Genomic DNA, 17,585 nt, shown 5'->3' on the forward strand with positions numbered 1-17,585 from the left:
TGGGCAGGTAATCCCTCCCCTACCTGGCCTGGTCTCCTTGGCAACGCTTCCCCCAGGTGGGATTGGACAACTGACTGAGGTAGGTGGAGACCTCCAGGTATCCCACCTGAGGGAAGGCAAAGCCAAGCCTATGCTGTTGGAGCCGCTCCAGATCTAGGGGCTGCACGCGTCCACGCAAAGGGCGCCCCCCGTTTTAAGCGGGGAGCGGTCATTACATGGGAAGTCAGTGGTGATACCTCCCAATGTTTTTCTTTGTTGGTTTGTTTGTTTTTGGCTAAAAACAGCTGGGCAGGGTGTCCCATTTGGATTTTAGCTGTGGGACGGGAGAAAGGAGCAATGCAGAAGAAGGACATTCTACACACTAAGAAAGTCACCTCATTGTGTCTTATTACAGAAGCACAAAAACGCTAAGGCAGTTTTTCACAACATGGAAATGTATGCCCAAATAGTGTGTCAGCATTCACTAAAGTTATCATTATAAGAGCTACGTTTCAAATTAGGCTTCAGAAGTTAACACTTGCTCTTGGCACCTGACATGAGAAATAGGGGCTTTTACATGGTAGTGCCGATCCTCATGAAATGTTCCCCCAATCAAGATTTGTCAGAGTCCCTCTTTTTATTTCTTTTGCTAGGCAACACTTTAATTTCAATGGGCTTTTAATGTGTTAGCACCTCATATTATTGCTCCCAATTTTAATGTGTAATACCATTTACCCTGTCTGCTGTTAAGCTTTTGCTTTGTTTCATTTGTAAGCGTTGATTGTGCTATGTTCTTTGTTATTGCTTTTCAAAATTGGTTGTTGCATTTGAATTTTTTTATTTTGTAATTATGTTGCACATGGTTCTGTGGACTTTTAGTGTAAGAGTGGGATGTATACTAATGATGATGATAATAATAATAATAATGAAAAATCACACCTATTCAAGGATGTGTGTTTCAGCGTAACTGATCTTTCATCTCAACTCACAAAACATGGACCATTGCAAACTTTTTATTATTCCCCCCACCCCATAAAATTCTCCTTCAGCAGCTATCATAATCACATCTGACAGATTGCACTTTCTGAAAATTTAACCCAGAATGTTTGGCTTTTTAAGGAGCTTCTTAAACCAGACTCATTTGAGGCCATATGGTTTTCCTTTCTGTTTATTAACTCTTCTGTTGAAGGTAAAAAAACAACAAAAATCCTCCTGGGTCTCAAAGCCTAATTCCGGGAGAACTTGTTAAGTATAATTGTTTAATTGCACATTGAAATGGAGAATGACTTTGTGTATGTTGCTAAGGGTTCAACACTGGAAAATTTCATTAGAGTATTCTAAGCTAGAAAGAGGTCCCTGAGCTTCCAGCTAAGTTGATAATTAACTGTTAATGTTGTCTGCTAGCCTTCACATGGGCGTTTAACCTTAGATCACATGATTAAGGTATTCAACTGCAAATTTTCCATTTGAAAGGGAATTGCCCCTTTTGGTCTTTTGATTCCCCAGTCACACTGAGAAAAGGATGTGAAAATTATTCTCTCCAGGAGCTGCTAGTGGAAGCTGTGGAACAGACAGAGCTTTGATTTTAGCCTGGATCATAATTATGTTACACATTTAAGAAGAAGAACCTATGCTTGGTTATGCTTATGCTTTATACAACTTTCTGGGTGTATCACTGATTGTTTTGTACCTGTTTTGATGATGTTCTGGTTAGTAAAGTTCTGAATCATATTTATGGGTCTGGACGATTTTATTCCAAAAGGAGTCAGCTTTTGTGCATCCAGTTGCTTCATGTTGCACAATATTAATATCTGCAATAGGACTCTATGCTCTAATAGTTGCTCTTACTTTCCCCTTTGCCCCTCCCCCTCTTCCCACTCCCCCAGTTCTGAATGTGTACAGCTGCAATGAATAGCCCACATCCACACATTTAAAAGTCATTCTATGCACATGGTTTAATAATAATAATAATAATAATAATAATAATAATAATAATTGTGGTAACTGTTATTTGTTAAGGGTGCTGGGAATTATAGCTCTGTGAGGGACAAATTACAGTTTATGGGACCCCACATGTTTTACATGTGCATTAAATGGTATTTAATTATATGGTGGGTTTGACCATATATTCTTTAAGCTCGGGTTTGCTTTTTACAAAAAGAAACAAAGTTTGTATTTCATCATTTGCTCTGTTAATGTAAATCTTTTTTATTCATATTGAAAAGCACATTAAATACAGTTTAAAAATTATCAGCATATAGAATGTACACAAACATTACAAACTATCACATCAATTCAGTTGTTTGTTGCCAAAGACTTTATCACTATCCCACAGCATCTCTTAGTGCATTACAGTATAGAACTAGCTGCCTCTGTACTCTAAGTAGGTCTGTTATGGAATGCAAAGGAATAAAAATGATGTGCACAGCACAAGGAAAGTGTGGCAGTGAAGATAAAGAAAGCAGAACATTACTGAGAGCTACAGGTGTGGAGCACAGGAGGTTATATCACAAGACTCAGGCTCTGCATTTAGGAAGGGATTAAGGCAGTGCACAGTAGACGGAGGATATATGTAAAAAGGGCTGAGAATGAAAGAGTTATAATTGAGAAGCAACATCAGTTGATGTTTCCAAGAATAAACCAGATGGAAAAGCTGCAACTGGGTTAGCTTGGTGAGATGCCAGCTGAAGAACTAGCTTAGCCAGCAGACAAGAGGAAAAGAAATTATCCTAGAGGCAAAACAGCAAAGTCCCAGTTAGATCAAGTGTTGGCAAGCCCAGCAGCAAGGTCAATCATTTCTGGAACCAGCTACCCACTGGCCAGATGGAGACACCATTTGGGTGTCAGCCTGGGCCAGGTAATTGCTAGAACAGCTTGACCACTGAGCAAAATAACAAGCAAAATGGTAGAATTTCAAACTCCTAAGGTGCCTAAAGGTACAGTAGGTTATAATTATGATTTAATGAGCAAATTAAGACATTTTGGAAGGTATTAGCAGTGTAAGCAGATTGTTAGACCAGAAGCAGTCATTTGCAAATATAGTACCTGCTAGCTTATATATCTTACCCAACTAGTGTTAATAAGTGATGGCACTGGCTGCATCCTGCATTGTGACTCAGAGGGGAGGCATGCAAATTGGTTAACCAAACCAACCCCTCTTTCCTATCCTCATGATCCTTAGCTTGGATTTTGCCTTTTCCCACAACTGACACCCACTCTCAACACAAGGAAGGTTTCATCACCAAAAGTGCAAGTCAATGTGCATGAGAACTCTGAGAGAGGGCTTGTATGCCCACACCTGTCTCCCCTTCACAAATACAGTTTAAGAGTGTTCAGGTAAACACCTGCAAATGCCACACTAAGGAGTGTATCTGGTCATGGTTCCAGCTATTCAGCCATGCCATCTTTCAGGAAATTCAATTCTGTTGTTTTTAGGGAAGGGGAAGGATTGCTTCCAACCAGCAAATAAATAAACAAATGTTCAGACATCACTGTCAAAATAGTCTCTTCAGTGACAATAATACATTTGCTGTGAAATATCTTCTAGGAACCTCTGAAGGAGAGTGTCTGATGAGTGCTGAAATAGCTTAGTTTGTTTAAAATAAGAGGATGTGAAAAGTAGCTCAGCCCCAGAAGACTATTTCTAGAATGGCTGTAAAAACGTCATATACAATGTATGGCTTTGACTGGCTAAATTCAGTTCACACAGTAAAGAATAGAAAGAAGGTCACTATTGCCCCCCTTCATTCATAGACTATCACATCTTCTCATTACTTGAGCTAAAAGGAGCCTTCTGACTCAATTCTGGGGCATTAAATTCCTCGACATTCCTAAAATTCATTTAGCATTTAACTTCCTAGTGAAATCAGCTGGACATAATTCCACAAAATGTGCTTAGGATAAAAATTCCCCTTAGCTTATATATAAGTATTACAGTTTAATTAAATTGTAGATTGTACAATTAAGACTAGATAGAGTTGCACCGAAGTGTGGTGCAATAAATAAAATGCAAGAATGGAAGAAAACATGTTTCTACATTTTAATTATCTTTGTTCATAGTGATGTTTCCTGGAAGAGCCAGCCCAGAAATCAAAATGAGGAAAGGCAGTTTGTGATTTCAAAACCAGAAACTCATCGAAAACAGCTCAGGTTTTAACTGAGGAAGTAATTCTGTGCCTGGGCTGGGCCACTTTTGACTGCAGCTGAAGGTCATGTGGCGATAGACCCTATTGTGTAGCACCCTTCCTGCAGTGTTGTGGTGCTGGTTGCCATCTTAACTTAATTGTTATTTTTATTATTTTAAAACTGTATTGTGGAACAGTACTTGCCCTTTCCTGGGACTTTGTGGTGAAAAGCAGGCTATAAATTCAAAGAAATAAAAAATAAATTGCGTTTATTCATTTGAAACTTTAACTTATTTAATCTTATTTATATTGGACTGTATCTAATGTGGCATGAGCAGTGCTCCCCTGATGCTACAAGACTTCCCTTCCCTTTCCTCTCCTCGTGGAACCCCAAAATTTACTCTAGTCTCCCAACCCTCTGGAACAGATTTTGAGATTGTCTGGGAGGTTCCATGAGAAACAAGGGGAAAGTACCATTATGCAAGTGGAAGTCTGCTGTGCAGCTAAACTGCAGCACTAGATACAACCCATTATTTATTCCACTATTTGTAAGCCATTTTTCACCACTGGGTGATCAAAGTGGTTTCTAATAGCACTCAATAAAGCAAACCATCAATCAAAGCAATGCCGTATTTCAAACTGCTAGGCTGGCTGAGTTATAATGGTGCCCTTTGCCTCCTGCCTTCAAGGAGGAAGGTGAGTCTGGAGCTCCTATCCACTTCATCATTGGCGGGAGCTGCTGCAGCAGAAGCTACAGGTGCATGGACTCTGGGGCATCCATGGGTGCTTTGCAAAGCTTTTGGTTTTCATCACCCAATGTCAATCAACTCATGCTATTGGAACTCACATTACTAGGTCAAATGGACCATTACAGCAATTTGCTCTATCTTTCTAGTGGTTAAATAATTGCAAAGGGTTACAGTCATTCACATCTCAATAAGGTAACGATCATAACCCAGAAATAAGTTCTGATATAGAACTTTTGTTGCCACCCATCTGTCTCAAGAGGATGAAGACAAACTTCTGGAGCTGCAGAGATTGGTAACTCATAGCTGCTGCCTCCCATATTGTTTTTGCTGCACTCAAGTAACCACTACAGGGTACAAACCTGGGCAGTGTCTATGGAGGTCCTGGGCTGCTCAGATGACAAGACCTCACACTCCGCCTCACTGATGTGGTCCAAAGGAAAGCAAAGCAATACATTTGGGACCATCTTGGCCTACAAGACACCATCCAACCATTTTAGGGTCCCCACTCTGAATTTGCTTAGGTTTTACTCCTTAGCCTTTTCTTCTCCCAAAGATGTCCTGCAAGACAGTGGGTACAGATTTTTCCTCAGAGTTTATTCCTGAAGGCTTTCCAACAAATGATTATAGTCATAAGACAGTGGAGGTTTAGCATCAGAGTTTTCCGTTTCCTTATAGAACTTCCTAATAAATAGATTAAAGGGTGTGCAGCAATCAACAGGATCTGCCTTGCATCTGCAACATTTGGAAGAAGCCCAATTTGTTCAGTTTATTTTTTGTCCTGCTTTTGATGTGCTGCAGTCCCTCCAGACAGCAATAATTTTGTAGCACTAAAGAAGCATCACAGAAACTAAAGAAGAATAAATCCACCACTGGTGCACTATTAATGTGTTAAGAACATTTTGCACTCCAACCCCTGTCTGGAGAGGCCCTTAGAACAAGTTGCGTTTAGGAGTGGCATATCCCATTAGCCATAGTAATCTGTCTGTGGATCAGGACATTTTCCTATACATAAACTGCACTCTTGGTGGCATTGCAAGGACTCATACCTTGATTATTATTTTTATTTTATACATTGTTCCTTTTTATCCATATGTTGGATATTTTGAAGAGTTTGCATATAAGTCACGGTCTTCTCAGCTGAATAAAGGAGACACCAATTGCCATTGGTATCAGCACTTCGGCTTGAGTGGGTTGTGGTGAGGAGTCTGAAGTACTATATTGCCTCAATCAAGTGCGTTTTTGATGCATGGACTAAATTAACATTCTAAATAGTACAATTCATCTTTTAATTCAAAAGAAACTGTGGAAATGAGAACTCTATTAACGGGAAGGAAATATACAGACGATATTCTGAAAGCGCTGTCAATGGCCCAATAAAATAGCCTGACGAATTAGTAGATAACAGCTCTTGTAAATCAGTGTCATGTTCCTCTTAACTATGACTGCATGGACACACACCAAATCACACCCCAGCCTTTTGCATTGTTGCTAAAGTTGTTGGCGTAAAATGAGTGGTGAGTCAGTGTTCGTGATGTCAATTAGAAGGCTGAGTTTTCTTCCCCCTTTTTCTTTGAAAATGGGAAAATTAAGAGAATATCAGTACCATACTGCAGAAATGGAGATTCCTTTCAGTTCTGCAAAAGCACGCCTCCGTGCCTCTCTCCCACTGAAATGGCTGGCAGCCATTCATCAGAATAAATCCTGTACAGTGAGCTGGCATTGCCCCCTCCTGCTATAAAGGCTGACTGCCTCTCAATTTAAAGCTAGTGAAAGAGGCGTCTGCTGGTGGACAGCTGAACAATTGTCAAACCAGACAGCAGAACAGTGGGGTGGTGAAGGCCACAGTGGAGAGGGAAAGAGGGTCGGTTTCTGTCAAAAAATGAACAATGACAGTTTGACAAATTTCATAGTGCCACTTTTTCTTCTCCCACAATTAGTGCCGCTTTAATCCAAAGGTAGCAAAATTGCATAATTAATGATCTGTTTAAGCACAAATGTTAAAAGAATATTAGAAGCACCAGCCTTACCTTTAAGTCTCTGCTCCACCTTATCACTTCAGCTAGCTATTTTGTCCCCTGGTAATTGTAGCTGAATTAAAAGGGAAACATAGTAAGTTTTAATAGGTAATCTTACCATTGAACTTAATGTTGTCACAACATGTCACTGGGCAACTTAATCTTACCTCTGGCTGTAAGATGCTTTCTATTCCAGATGTGATTCCAGCATACATTTTGCTCCTGAACAAAGTAGTAGTCAAAGAAGAGTCTGGAAATATATTACCATATTTTTGGCTCTATAAGACTCACTTTTTCCCTCCTAAAAAGTAAGGGGAAATGTGTGTGCATCTTATGGAGCGAATGCTGGCTGCACAGCTATCCCAGAAGCCAGAATAGCAAGAGGGATTGCTGTTTTCACTGTGCAGCAATCCCTCTTGCTGTTCTGGCTTCTGGGATTCAGAATATTTTTTTCTTGTTTTCCTCCTCCAAAAACTAGGTGTGTCTTGTGGTTTGCTGCATCTTATAGAGCAAAAAATATGGTACATTAGGCAATAGACATTTGTAGTTGTACCTCCTTCCCAAGGGGTGGCTTTCCTACTGAAGAGTTTACTGAGATGAAGCTAGCTACCCTTCATTTCCCCAAAAGCTTATAATTACATCAACAAAATCCCTGTCATGTGGATTCACAGGATTTTTTCCCCAAGGGACGAGGCAATGTAAAACACTGAAAGGCAAACCTGTTAGCTCCTAACAACAATATAAGGAGAATATAAATGTATATTTCACCTTTCATCCAAGGATCACAGGATCATTTACAGCATAAAAAGAAGAAGAATACCAGATAGGGAGGGAAGGAGATATTGAAATTATGGTTTGGGGGTGTCAACTGCCCCCAGCCGCCCGTGGATTACTATGACCCCGGAATACACATGGTTTGTATACGTCCAACTTCCACAGGTTCAAACATACCCAGAGAGGTAGTCAATATTCTTGCAAAATAAACCCAGTTAAGGGTTTCAAAAGCTCTCTCTCTATGCACTGTGTGTGTCTATTAATGAAGGCTGGCTCTGTTGATAGCTGCTAGCCATGGTACCTAGAATTAAAATGCCCATGATCAAAGCCAGAACATTTCTCATTGTCAGATACCGAGGCCAGACGATCACAGGCTGGTCTGCTCATTTTTGCCCTGCCTTGCAATCATATTTCGGACATCTGGCTGACCATTGTCTGAGAACAAGAGTACTTGACTGTTCTTTGATCTCACGCATTGTATTATTATATTCTGATGATGCTCTACATAAAAACAATAACTGACAACGACTTCATTGGACCTCATTTTTCAACTGCCAGAATGAAAATGGTATCCAAATGTGTCGACTGCTTACGTGATGTGTCAGACAGCGATGAACTGCCATTATTTATGTACAGATTCCACCGTATATCAAGTTGGAAATAGAAAGATTTATTTGCTCTTAAGCATTCCCTTAAATGTGCAAATGTGTAAACACGGATGCATTTGCATGAAATACTTCTGGGTGAAAAACAAATTGAATGCTCAGGAGCTCGCTGTAATCTAAAGTACAGGTTCATTGGATTTAAATGAGAAATGTTGCCTACATCCCCCACCTTTTACATATTTTGGCTTGAAGATAAATAGCCTAGTGCCACTTATTGAATATCCTAAAGTGCTATGCATCAAGAAAAATTACTATCAGAGATATCAGAGCAAATTTGCGCATCACATTAGATTATTTTTTATGTCATCCCTAAAGATGTATGACTCCTCCACAACATATCTTCATGAAGATTTAATGGGTTATTTTTAATGAGTAAGCTTTTCTCCTCCTTCTGGTATTTCTCTGTCATGTTAATTGTTACAAGATAAAGCTGATAAAGCTCTTTCCCTCCCTCCCCAGTGTTTGGTTAAAAGTTGCAATAATTTCTTTGATTCTTTGGGAAACTACAGTTCTTCGGAAGTATCTTTTGAAGTTGGGCGTTCTCTTTTGTTTGCTGGTAGGGCTAGATATAGAGTCTTGAAGAAATGAACATGAACATATTTTCTGTGGTATTTTCACTAATACATTCGCTTAAATGACACTTTCCCCTTCATGTAAACATTAGTTGGTTGGAGAACTGCATCACAATATTTGTTCAATTGTGAATTTTGAAAGACAGCTGTGTTTTGGTTCAGGTGCTTTTTTGGAAAGTTGTGATAGATTCACCTTCAGGTGAAAACAAATGAATTTCTGCCCCCATCCCTACTTGCAATTTTAAGAGAGTGGGGAATTGGGATGATATCTCTCTCCATCTGTGCTATCATTCTTCCTGGCTCTGCTTTTGTCTCTTCCCCACTCTGTGTCACAGATCCCCCAAATCTGAAGATGTTTGCAGTATCAAAACCTCATCTAAAATATGCAGCAGCATCCTATTGACCAAAAAAGCTAACCAGGAAATTCATATCTCTTCTCTTACTTTTGGAATATTCTATGGTATTTATATCAGGGGTTGGGCATCTCAAACCCAGGAGCCAAATGAAGTCCTCCAGGCCTTTCGGTTCAGTCCTTGGGACTCTTCCCAGGCCACAACCCACACTAGCCCTGTTTCACACCATCCTTGAGTGTTTTTGCCTGGCTGGAATGTGACCTGGAACTGTGATACTGTCTGTTGCTTGTCTGGAGGGAGGTCATAAGAACCTCTGGCTTTTGTGTGGCTGGAGAATAGCATCTTGCCAACAGGCTTTATCAGCAGTTTAAACTTATTACCCAGTCACTTTAATGATTACACTGGTCAACAACAAATTTGTTGTCTGCATTTTTTCAGTTGATTTAGGACAAATCTGATGCGCTGAATCCAAAAATCACATTGGTTTTGCTTAATCAGGTCAAGTTTTTGAGCTATGGCCACATGTCATTTTTTTACGTTTTTGTTCACATGTACGCTTTTGTGCAGCATTTTAGAAGAAGTTGGTGGGGATAAAATGGCATGTCGAATAATTGTTTTGATTAGAAATGATTATTTTAATGACAAGAAGTATTCAGGTCCGATAGTTCTGGGTGATTATGTCGAAAAGGGATCAGTTTGAAGTAATAAAACCTCGAAATCTTCCATAAATTGGTGCGGCAAAGCATAAATTTGGGGGATCAAAACTAAGTTAATCCTGATCTTCAATCAGCACGTCATCCTATAGCTCATTGTGATGAAATTCCAGTGCCTATCTTCGGAGAACTTCCTGACATTAGTGACGAAGATGCCTCCAGTGTTGAAGGACATGAAGAAGAAGTGGTTCTTGAAGATGATGGATGCTCCACATCCATTTTCCCAAAAGGAGTTGAATGATTTAGTTTGCAACCTCAGCTTGTCAAAGGACTCTGCCGAACTGTTGGCATCCACATTGAAGGAAAAAAACCTCCTCTCTGACAGTGCTTGCATCAGCTTCTTCCACAACAGGCATCGAGAGTACTTCCGCTTTTTTCTCAGAAGAGAAGGACTTGGTGTACTGTGCAGACATTGCGCAGCTTCTGCTCAAGCTTGGAGTGCCAAAGTACGAACCCAAAGATTGGAGACTGTTCATTGACAGCAGCAAGCGATCACTGAAATGTGTTCTGCTACACAACGGCAACCGGTTTGCCTCTATACCCCTGGCTCACTCGACTACACTGAAGGAGAACTATGAAGCGGTGAAGTATGTGCTCGAGAAAATTGGTTATGATCATCATATGTGGTTTATTTGTGTTGACCTGAAGATGGTGAACTTTTTGTTGGGACAACAGTCTGGCTTCACCAAGTACCCATGTTTTCTGTGCATGTGGGATAGTAGGGACCGTGCTCAGTATTACACGAAGAAGGACTGGCCTGTGCGGGAGGAATTGGTGCCTTGCAAAAAAAGGAACGTCATCAACGACCCTCTGGTAGACAGAGACAGAATACTCTTCCCACCGCTGCACATCAAGCTTGGCTTAATCAAGCAGTTCACCAAGGCTCTGGACAAGGATGGTGACTGCTTCACTTACTTGTGCCAGGCTTTTCCAGGATTGACCATGGAGAAGTTGAAAGCTGGCATCTTTGACGGTCCTCAGATCCATCAGCTCATCAGAGATCCAGAGTTCGGAAACTCAATGAACGAAGTGGAACTGGAAGTGTGGAAGGCATTTGTTCTGGTAGTGAATAACTTTCTTGGCAACAATAAGGCCAGAAACTATGCAGAACTTGTCAACAACATGCTGACTGCTTTCAGAAAGCTGGGCTGCAACATGAGCGTCAAGATGCAATACCTATTTTCACATATGGACTGGTTTCCTGAGAACCTGGGTTCAATGAGTGACGAGCAGGGGGAGAGATTCCATCAGGACATGAAAGAGATGGAGACCAGGTATCAGGGTCGCTGGGACACAGTCATGATGGCTGACTACTGTTGGACTCTGAAGAGAGACCTCCCTGCCGCTGAGCATTCCAGGAGTTCCAAGAAATGGAAGTTCAAGCCCTGAAGTTTGAAAAATGGTGAAGCAACATGCAATTTACGTGTACTTACCTTTATCAATGCCCACCATTCAGTTTACAGTAAACCTGACCTGATGGAGAGAAACGGATGCCATTTCCTGATTCAGCAGTGCAAAAATACCCTAAATCAGTTGTAGAAATTTAGACAACATTCAAAAAGTAAAAAACTGTTGCCCGGTGATATCTGTGTTGGTTTTAGTGATGTTTTATGCTTTAAGGTTGTACACTGCCCTGATATTTTATGATATGGTGGCACTGAAATATTTTTATACAAATAAATGAATAAATATCACATCTCTTCCCATGTCTACTTTTGCCTCTGGCTACACTGGTATGTGATCCTAAGAAGGTTGCCCCACAAGGGAATTGTTATGTACTAAGCTTGGATCCTAGAACAATAGGCAGGTAAGATCCTAGAATGCAACAATCTGATTGGCCTGCAGGAGCAGCCCAATCAGGCCCCAGGAGGAAGTTAATCAGCCTGTTAGGCAGGTAGGATCCTAGAATGCAACAACTGATTGGCCTGCAGGAGCAGCCCAGTCAGGCTCCAGGAGGGAAGCAGAATCAGCCAATCAGACAGGACCCATTGTGTAAATAATGTATATAAAGCCAGAGGGTTGAGTGGGGGGGGGCGGAATTCATTCACTGTTTTACAAGCTGCAATAAAGAGCATGAAATCACTATGTGACTCTGAGTATCGTATATTTCAGGAATACTGCCCTTAGTTTGCAAAAAGTTTCCTATAGGAGGCTGCACAACAAAGTGGGATAAATACTGTTACCACACAATGGCCTTTGATCTGCACAGACAGTGGAGTTTGCCAGACAGCTATCTGATGACCTCCTTATGCTGCACATAGAAGAAGTGTCAACCATACCTATGATGGTTACATATGAAGCCACTCTTGCCTCTTTGACAACACAAAAGAAAACAGAAAAATAATTTCAATATACTGTATATTGATACAGATAAGCAAATTGTAACAGAAGCACAAGCCTTCCAATTTTCATCACTGGATTTGCAAGTGCAGTCACAATTCCTGTGTGAAATGTCCATACAGTAAGCTATTCTTCTTAAATTGCTAAAAAGGAACATGGCACAATTGTCTTTAACTTAAACCTTGGCTTCCTGTGTTGTTTTTCATCCTCCTTAACAGGAGGCAGAAAAACCAATATTTTATTTATACAGCAGGAACAAAAGACTTCTTTTCACTTTGAGTTCTGTGCATGAAAGAGCATCAGTTACCCACTCCCCTCCCTGCCCCGAAAGTCTTCTTTTTGACCTATCAGTGATCCTGCTTTGGAATCCCTGATCACCTATTCAAACCTATGATGACCAGCCAATGAGACTTGAGTGCAAACAACTGGTAGGAGGTTATGCAGCAAATACTTTTTGACATGCTACATAATTTAACATGAAATCTATTACTGCAATGCATCTTTATTTATTGCATTAGCCGTGTGGCCATAGCATAATATACATTGAAATAACAACATAAAATAGGGGTGGGGAGGTAAAGGTAGATATCGTCCTGGGCGATTACTTAAACAAACAAACAAACAAACAAACAAAAAACTGTTGAGGCTGGAGGAGGACCGTTAAAGGGCCCTTCAGCTCCTCAGATATGTCCTAGTTCGATTGTCCTTGTACAATAAGGCTACTTGGGACTTCGTTCGGTTGTGCGGCGTATCAACTGCAGCTGTGGTGTTAAAGAAGACGTTGGTGCCGCTTTCCTCTTCATCACACTAAGCAGGAAGTTTGCTGTCATCTCGGTAATCCAACAATCAGAATCCTGCAGAAAGAGGGACACTATCCAAGGCTGGATTGGGAGATGAAGCTTATTCACTAGGGGGGTTAAAAACCGAGATCTTTCATCTGTCCAGTTGGGACAGAAGAGCATTACATGGTCCATAGTCTCCAGGGCCGTGTCATTACAAGAGCATGTTCTATTTGCAATGGGAACTCTGGAATAACGACCCGACAGAACTGCTGTAGGAAAACAGTTGAGACGGGCACAGGTAAAGGCCCTACGCTTAGCCTCCGAAGAAATTGTGAAGCAGTATAGAGGGATCCCTTCAGGGGGTGGAATAGCTAGGGCTAAGCCTGAACACGGTCCTCTTGCATAGGAAGCTGTGTTAGAAAAATCGAGTTGCTGTAGTTTCTTTTTAATTAGAGGTAGGGCCGCCGGGCTGATACACTCTAAGTTAAGGACAGTTTTACAGTTCAAATTGAGAAGAGAGCAGAATTTGAGGTTAATTGTAGTTTTCCAAGGAGAATTATGAATATCTCTTAGGATCAGATTGGAAAAACCACCTCTAATTCGAGCATCCGATGTTAGTAGGTGGAAGCTGTAGGAAATGGCTCGGCTCCATGCTCGTTTAACAATTGAGGACTGGGCGAACTCATGCAATGCATGGTGACCTCTAGGTCATCCTAAGGAGGGCTTGAGGAAGTTTAAAGCAGTAGATTCTCTGCCATGTCCAAAGCTTTGGCAGCTTGTGCTGGCCAGGGTGGAAGGTGGGATTACTTTTTTCTGTCATTTTCATGAGAACAGCTCTAGACAATCATAGCTGATGGGAACCATGGGACTTTAGATCCATCAATTCCAAAGCCTTTGGTGTCTCACTCCCACCCAAAGTGCCCTCTTGCCATGTCTACCACAGGCAGCTGTCAGCGAGAGAAGCAGCCATGGCTGCATTCCAGTTGCTAGGGTGAAGCTGAAACCCAGTGGTGCACCTCTCTGTCAATGGAGACTGACTAACATAAACCTATGTGCCATCCTAACCCTGGTCCATACCCAGGGGCTGGGTATGGATTGCACTCTGGATTGCTTTTAAAAATGAAACAAACCTTATTTCTAGAGAACCGATTTACAAATGGCTATTAACTATCACATCAAAAACAAAGCTTCTACATAATGATTGCTGGATTTTTGCACAAGTAACAGGAGAGTGATTCATAGAAAAAAATATCATGCTGGACCATTGGTCTGATCTAGCAAGGCAATATCTATGTTACTTTATTCCTAGTCACTATAAAATTCCTGATAATATTGTTGATACACATCTCAGACAAATAGAGCCTTCTACTATATTCTTTTTGGTTAGGCCACTGTCTATCATTGCTATTTAGGTTGAACTGCTGCCCATTGCCACATTCTTTGGTCAGATGATCCTGATACATTGCAAAATACAACCTAATAACATGAAAACTCATTGTCAGTCTACTTTTATTTCATGCAGCTGCTGAAGACGACAACTGCCTAGCATGGGCTCAATTAACCAGGTACTATCCAAAGGGTCACAACACTTTTTGTTTTCAAACTTTTTCTACTATTCCTACTATTTTCTACTATTTTCTACTATTATTCTCCTATTTAAACTCTACAGCGAGGTGTTGTAATGGAAACAATGTGAAAAGCAACTGAGAAATAATCATAATAATAAAATCCTTCTATTCTAAACCTTATCTCTATCCACAAACAGAAATATATAGTCCTGCCTAGATTTCCTTGCACACATCAGAGATCCATTATCCCAAAAATGTGGAGTAAAGGCTAAAAGACATAAATTGTGTGGGAGCTGATTGACTTTATCATGAGGCAGGGTTGTTATCAATGCTAGCAGGCATCTGGCTGTATTCACTTTGATTTACTCTGCTGAGCGTTTTTACAGATGTAAACCTGCTTTGCCAAGACAAATGGAGTGGTAAATAAACTAAATGCTCATTGTATAAGAAGAGGAATTGTGTCAAGGCTCTAGCCATAGCAGAAGGGAGGTTAGAGGCGGGGGAAACAGGTTCCTAAGACACAGCCTTCATCTTTCCTAAAGCATAGACTGAAGCCAAAATAAAAACCATTCCCGAGAGGGATAAAACAGCTCTAAAGGCAAAGGGGAAAAAACAGGCCTGCTGAGGTTAATCTTTTTATTTATCTGCCCACCCCCCACCCGCCCACAAAAGACATCTCAGCAAACAGTGGCAGATGTCACCCTGACAGGAAAAGTGGCAAACGGCCATATCTTTGTGACTTCTTTCACCAAAGTCAAGCTGTTTTTTCCACTCCATTCAGCATGTTTGTGCATGCTTGATTTGGTTGGAAGAAACAGGGGAGAAAAAACCCAAAAAATAAAAAGGGCAAGAGTTCTGGAATTCAATAGAAGGTCAAAATGGCAATCTTTTTGCCGGGTCCAGCTTCCTTTTATGCTTTGACATCTGGCGCCCATTACCAGGACAAACTGGAGCAATTCAAATAGTTGGAGTGAGGAGGGGGAATGAGGGTTTCTCTCCTTTTTATATACCGCACCAGCTACAAATTTGAGGACAGGAACCGGGCCTCTGCGTGATGCAGCACAGCAATAGATTGGCCACACTCGTTTCACAGGCATGGATGACTACAAATGTAATCAGTGATCACACTAGAGATGGGCACCCTGCAGGACACTCCTCTCACACAAAGAAGAAAAGAAATAATTATCCTGATGAGTTTGCGCTGAATTTTCAGCCTGTTATAGCATGAAGCTCAAGCATGAAGTTGATTCACATCATGAGGAGCCTATTACATGGTATCTCTGTCCTCACCAGTTGAGCAATTGAATAAATCTAGCAATGCAACATTTTCTACAATGTTCCGACTTCGGGGCATCACATAACATCATAGAATTTTTAAAAGCAAAAATGTATCTTCTGCCTTAAACAACACACCAAAACAAAACAGCATCACAGAATCTCTCATTTATTTGCATTCTAATGGGCTTCACTTTCATCTTTGGCATCAATTCACAAAGAGGAGGAAACATACTGTACTTTTGAAGGCCCATGGTACACAGTTAACAACCATACTCACAGCTACAGGTGAAAACAGGTCTTGAACATAGAATCTATAAGTGAGATTTGCTTCAGAGAAAAGGCAATACATTATGTCCAATGAGTTGCACTTCACCAGGGAGGTGATAGCTTATCCATCTAGAGTCTTTCCATTGAAACACATATGCTGTATCTGGGGCTGAGATTTGCTTTTCAGTTAAGATAGGTCATTCATATAAATATCTTGCCCCCATGGCTCTTTATTCCACTGACAAAGTCAAGTCTTAAGTATAAATAAGGGAGGGGAAATCAGAGTCTAAAAAAAGAAGCCCTCCTGTTCCAAAGGAGATAAAGGGCTTTTCACACAAAGTTGGTTGAGTCCCAGCTGCACAGCATGACTGATGTAATACTTAGCAAGACATCAGGCATATAACTGACACTATTTATGGCATCATAATATATATATTGAAGATCCTTAACTTACTAGGGAGCATGGAAGGTCTCTGCACAATAGTCAAAGAGTTCCTCCCTTCACAGCATTTTTGTAATGATGTTTGACAAAGTTTAATATAGTCTTACTGATGTAAGGACACTGCTGCAAAGGCAAATTAATGGCTGGCTTTTGATACACATTGTCACGCTTTAAACCTGACCACTACCCTCTGGCTTCTGACTATTACTATAAAGGAATAATAATGCTGCCCTTTGCATTATTAGGGCAGATAGCATTGCAAACAAATAACAGATGCTGCAGCCACGGAAAAGTTCTAAAGCAAAATGAATGAACCAAATTGTGAACCAGAATGAAACACACACACATTAAATCCCCCTTCGGACATTCTTAATGTGGCTTAAAAACAAAATGGAGAACACTGGAGGTGAGCAATGCTATCTACACACACACACACACACACACACACAAAATACTATTTGCCCACAAACTTGGAAGGGTGTATTGTACTTGTTGAAAACTGAGGCCTTAAAAGGTGTGGGGAGGCTGCACAAGTACAGGAAGCTCCCTGCTTCACAAATGCACCTTCCAACTTGGGGGGGTGACGAAATCAGTAACCGTGTGTGGGGTTCTTTCATTGAAGGGGTTGAACTAGATGACCCTTGTGGTCCCTTCCAACTCTAGAATTCTATGATTCTATGAAACACAGCTACCATTCAAAAGTAACACTTTGCTGAAATTTGTGATAGTTCTCCAACCAATGCAAGCAAAATGTGTAAGTTGGTGGGGAGAATAAACTAAAATGCATTATATTAGGGAAACTTACCTGCAAAAGACATGTATATGAGGCAAAAATGCAAACTAATATGTTAAAATGTGCACTAAAATGCTGAGAAATTTTCCTGATTAGAACAATAAATAACTCACCATCTGATGCAGAAATGTAGGGAACTGAACTTCTTTAAAAAATGAGAAACCGAGAGAA

This window comes from Podarcis liolepis (assembly GCF_965112155.1).
Source record: "Podarcis liolepis genome assembly, chromosome: 8".
NCBI classification, from domain to species: Eukaryota; Metazoa; Chordata; class Lepidosauria; order Squamata; family Lacertidae; genus Podarcis; species Podarcis liolepis.